We start from the raw sequence: 6,147 nt of genomic DNA on the forward strand, positions 1-6,147 counted from the left end.
TGTGTGCACCACAGCCGGGCTGTTCTTTACTTCTGTCATTTCACTGGCCCCAACTGCAAAATTATTAACTGTTTTAAACTCTAAAGCCAGTCACTTGATTTACCAACTTCTTTCCTTAGAAATGCTTTAGAGTTCTAGCCCCAGTGTTCAGTGGAGCTAAAAGATGAGCTTTTTATTTATAGAAGACTACGTTAGTTATCACACCCATGTAGATGAGACTTTACATATTTAATGCAGTGTATTAACCCCTGTGTAAATGGGAAAAAATAACTAGCATTTCTAGATCAATATGCTTGTTAATTCCAACTGGACATGTTAATCTGGAATGCTTTGTTACAAAGTTCACAGCACAGCATAAATTTGCAAAAATTCAAATTATATGTATCTTTATGCATATATGTATATATGTCACATGTGTCCATGTTCTGTGACAAAATTATCCTTCTCTTACTTACTTCAGTTTAAGTGATTTTGCTCTCTTCCCAGAATCTCTATTTAGAAAACTCTCCATCTACCTTAAAACAATTGAGATAGGTTTTTTTCTTTTTTGTTTTTGTTTTTTGAAACAGCATGTTACTAAAGAAAAGGCTGTCCTTAAACTATCTACTTAAGGTTAGCCTTGAAATGAGGACCTTACTGCCTCAGCTCCTCAAGTGCTGGAATTACAGGCATGTGCCATCATCTTGTCTCAAGATGATGTGTTCATGCCAGACTCCATCGAATCTGTAAGAAAGTCCTAGTGATGGCTGTTAAACAAGAGCTCTAAGCTTTAGCAATGTGTTAACAGGGCTCAGATCTCCACTCCATTTGTATTATTGTTAATTTCCTTACAGAAAAAATGATTCACTCTTAGTATGTGGAAAAGATCTAATGGTCAACTTATAACAAGAGATCCCATTCTGAGTGTAAATAGTGTCCATGACTGGAATTTAGCTGTATCCTGGCATTCAAATCTGCTTACATGAGGGACCAAAAGACATACTTGGAAAGAATGAATTCTGCCTGGAGGGGACTGAAGAGATCCAATTACAGTCTCAGAGTGGAAGAGGAGAACCAGTTTGGAAGACACTGCAGTATGTTGTTTGGCTGTGTCCCTAAGTTGGCACCCTATTTGACAGAGTGTAAAAAAAACAAGAACTTCATTTCCTTTTGTTATGCTTTGAGTGTGAAATGCCCCTGCCCAAGCTCATGTATTTGAACATTTGGCCCCCAGCTCGTGGTGCTGTTTGGGGAGGTCGCAGAACATTTAGAGAGAAGAACCTAGTTGGAATAAGTGGGTAAGCAGGAGGGTGGGCCTTGCGGTTTGATAGCCAGCCCTGGCATCCTATTCCATCCGTCTCTGCTCCTTGCTTTGCGGAGATGTGAGTAAGCAGCTTCCTGATCCTGCTGGCATTGCTGGGAGCCATTTTTTCTTCTAAGCCTTCTCCACCATGATAAACTGTATCTTCAAGTTTGTGAGCTCTAATAAGCTTTTTCTCCTTTAAGTTGCCCATTGGCAGAATTTGGTTACAGCAATGAGAAATATGACTAGTTCAGACTCTCTTCACTATAGACCTCCAGGTAGATTTGACTTCCTGAAGGCTTCAAGTACAACCCAGCAGAAACAGATGTGTCTGGCAGAAGAGGCAGTGGCCAGACACTACAGTGGTGCACAATAAAAGCCTGTTTCAGAGGCAATGGGCTTAGATTTCATTGTCAACTTTTAACACAACAAGGGGATAACCAATGGTTTGCTAGCTATGGCCCTAAGCCCCAGTAAACATGTTCTCCACCCTGAGAATAGTAGGAGGATATCCTACATATGTGCATGCATAAAATAATAGAGTCAGACACCATCTTACCTCTGCCATGTTCTCCTTCAGCATTTCAGTAAGTTTTTGCAGACACTGTTCTAACTTCCACTTTCTGAAATGATCACACCATTTGGAATGCAGACTGTTATGAATTTGGGGGGATTTTGTTATAGAATATTTGGCTAACTGATCTGTTAAAGCTTGAAGACAGCATAGAACATTAAGCAATGTCTTAACGTCTGATACCAGAAGATCATGCATCCATGAGAGCAGGTCTCTGATGAGGCCCTGAAGGCACTATTACTTATGTTGTAGATTATCTCCTTTAGCCTTCTTCTTCTGAGGAATCGTCTCTTCTAGGAATCCCAGTCTCTTCTTTCCTTTACTCACATGGCTTCATAGTGATGGTCTTAACTGATAGGCTGGTGACTGTCTGTTTCCTAAAGCACAGGCAATTCAAGATGCATTGAAAATTTGAGGAAGTTAAAACTTAGGAACTTACAACCTAAGGGAAAAATTTGTTCAACCTATTTTAAATATTGCATGTTACATAAAGGTATCAGATATTATAGGCAGCCCACTAGTGTGTATATTTTAATGTGTTATGTTTCAAATCAAGACATTGAAGAAGAAACATATCAGACATTCAGTCATTCATTTTATTCAGCATTTAGAAAATGACTAGTGCATATCAGCCTCTGAGTGTTTACTGATCACATACCTAGCTAAATGAGCACTTAAACATGAGGTTGTGACTATATTTCTTTTCTCATACTCTGAAAAATAAACAAAATTGATTTGAGTATGTTACTATGGTTTGAATATTTCCAGCAAAGTTTGTGTTGGACATTTAATGTTTGAATCCATATGTTAACTGTATTTGGAGTCATTAGGATGAGATGAGGTCACAAGGCTGAGGATCCTATGATGACATTAGCAGCTTTAGAAGTAAAGAATGAGAGTGGAGTTAGCAAGCTTCGTTTGTCTTACTACATGATACTCTACCATGCTATGATGCAGCAAGAAGGATTTCACTACATGCTAACATCATACATGTGAACTTCCAGAGTTGTGAAATTAACATAAACAACTTTCTTTTACTCTTCTCTTCTTCCTCCATTTCTTCCTTCCACTCACCCTATTTGCCTTCTTTCTTTTTCTATTGATAAGGTCTCATGTATCCCAGGAAGGCTACCCTCCAGATTCCTATGTATCCAAGACTAGTCTTGAACTCCTCATCCTCCTGCTTCCACCTCCCAATTTTACACCATGCTTTGGTAAAACTTCTTTATAAATTACTTATTCTGTATTGTTACAGCAATGGAAAATGGACTAAGATACTTGTTTTTCTATTTGGTATATATTCCTCTTTCTTATTCCCACTGCTCTCTGACATGAGAATCATTTTGGATGATTTAGAGAGACTGAACCGTGATGGGCATATAAATGGCTACTCTTTGAGATGGGGATCCTACTCCTAGATCTGTAAGTATGTTGGGTTAACTATCAAAAGGAAATCATGTTACAGACAGAACTAAGGTTGTTAATCAACTGCTCCTGAGATGGAAAGGTTATGATGGATTATATGGGTGGGCCCATTGTAAGTGCAGGTGTCTTTATGAGAAGTGACAGAAGGAGAAACAGGGGGATGTAGCATAAGAAGTACTTGCCCTGATATTATGATAGCATTACACATGAGGGAGAAGGCCACGAGGCAAGGTCTGTAAGTGACCCCAGGAAGCAAAAACAGACAAGGAGGCAGATTACCCTCCGGAGCCTTAAGAAGGAGTACAGTGCTGCTTATCCTTTGGTTTTAGCCTAGTGAGAGTGATTCTGGACTGCTGACCTCCAGAACTGGAAAATTATTTGCGTTTCTTTACATTACTAAGTAGGTGGCAATATATTGCAGCAACATTAAGAAAACTAATACATGGAGATCTGACAAAACTAGTCATTCTCAACTCTGTTAGCACAGAACCACCTGCACAGCTTTAGTAATTCTGATACTCAAGTTAATTACTAGGCCAATTAGAAACTTTGGTCAGGACCATAAGGTACAGACATAGACACACACACACACACACACACACACACACACACACACACACACGTGTCAAAGAGTGAGAATAAATTGGTCTCTGTAATTGTGTTTCACTGTATCTGAAGTTAAAATTATCTTTGCTTAAGAACAACCTCTTTATATCTGTTTCTGTCAGCTTGCTTTGCATAAGGATTAGGAAAATTCAAAAGAGATACTATCTCAAGAACTTCTGGGACATGAGGTCAGGAGAGAAGAGGTTAACACTACCTTTTAAAGCATTTCAGTGAAAGATGAAGCATGGCCAGCATGTTACTTGTAGCCTCTGTTTTGGCTGACCCTGGTTCTTCTGAATGACTGAATACATATTTCAATACAAAAGGTCATTTGTTTCATTTCAGTAGGGCACATAAAAACTATTGGAATTTGAGTAAATGTGACAAAATGAATCTTAAAAAGTGTCCTATCAAGACCTCCAAATAAGAGAGTCAGTTGAATGTTCTATCAGAGAAATCCATTACTTAATGAGTAGCAATGTGAGCTGTACCTGTGTTACTGACATCTAGCCAGATGGAGTTCAGAGTTCTGGGCATAGAAAAAGTGAATCTGAAAGTTATTTTCCGTTTGTTTTGTTTTATTTCTTTATTTATTTTTTCGAGACAAGGTTTCTCTGTGTGGCTCTGGCTCTCCTGGAACTCATTCTGTAGACCATGCTGACCTTGAACTCACAGGGATCTGCCTGCCTCTGCCTCCCAAGTGCTGGGATAAAGGCATGCACCACCACCACCTGGTGAAAGTTATTTTCCGATGAATAGAATGTTTATGAGATCGTGTCTTCAGATGAAATGAATTATACTCTGAACCTAATTTCTCCTATTGACTCAGGTGGAATGTATTATAAATTGGCTATGATACGTGTCATATGGATAAAGAAAGTCACATTACTTTTTTCTTTCCAGTATCTAGAAAACAGGACATTGGATTGTCCATTTGATGAGGAAGATATTATAAATTCCCAATTAACTTAGATTTCTAATCTGGTAAGGGGATTGGTGGATTTCTATAAATTTCTTAGTTCCTGTTTGCTAGGTCCCCAGAGTAGTTCCATATCAAAAAGTAGGCTCCTTCTTAAGGAGGTACCGAGTGATAGTGTTCTGGAATATGAAGAACAACAATGCTTACTTTCTACGGGAGTGAAGTCATTGTTCTATAAAATTTCAGATGCAATTTAAGACTGGTAATGACTGTGAACTTATCTCGATGCTAGGACTGCCAGTCTTCTGCCACCAGGACTTCCTAGTTCTGGTTGCAGATGTGCCTCCATCTCCCCTCCCTACCATGATGCTGGGGCTGGAGCCGAGGGCTGTTTCCTGCCTTGCTCTTTATAGCCTTTCCTGTTTCCCATGCTTTTCAGCTGTCTAATCAGTCACCAATTTTTGTTGTTTTTATTGTTTCCTATGCTCCTCTCCTCTCTGTTTATAGTATGAGCTGCCCTGACTCTTCTTATTGAAGATTTCAAGTTTTGAGTTGGAACACGAAATTGGCTGTTGAGTTTATCATAAGTAGCATTTTATGCTGAGCTGCATTACTTCTGTATGTAATTTGTTGAGCTATGTTTTTTAAATCATGAAAGTATATAAAGTTTTAACAATAATTAATATTGCTGATATGACTTTTGTCCTTTGTTCTGTTAATATTTTATCATGTTTATAAACATGTGTTTAACTATCTTTTCTTCTTGATAAAAAAGCCATTTTTGTGATATTAATTCTTCTAATACTTAAAAACAAGATACTGTTCCATATGTTTATAACTTTTGTTTCTTATATTAGCAAGAGTTTGTATTTTAGGAATTAATCCCACTTAACTATAGTAGATTGTGTTTTTATGGGCAGATGAATTAATTTCCTAATATTTTGATTAGAATTCCTGTGTCTATGTTCATCAGGGACACTGGCTTGTAATTTTCTTTTAATTTTGTAGTGACCTTGTCTGATTTTGGTCTCAGGATAATGTTGCTAAAGAGTTTGGAAGTATTACCCTCACTTCAGCTTTTTAGAATAAAATGAGAGGGATTGATATTAGTTGGTTTTTCAAAAATGATAGATATAATTCAAAATTAATACCACTTAGTCTTGAGCTTTTCTTTGATGGGTTTTTTTTATGATGGATTTAATGTCCTTGTCATTGGTTTGTTTAGGTTTCTCACATGTTCATGATTAACAAGAATAAGTTCTTTGTGTCTAGGAATGTACCCATTTTTTTAGGTTATCCAATGTGTTTATACATAGCTGTTTATAACAGTCTCCCAGGACC

The sequence above is a fragment of the Peromyscus eremicus genome, chromosome X (genome assembly GCF_949786415.1).
Source record: "Peromyscus eremicus chromosome X, PerEre_H2_v1, whole genome shotgun sequence".
Taxonomy (NCBI): Eukaryota; Metazoa; Chordata; class Mammalia; order Rodentia; family Cricetidae; genus Peromyscus; species Peromyscus eremicus.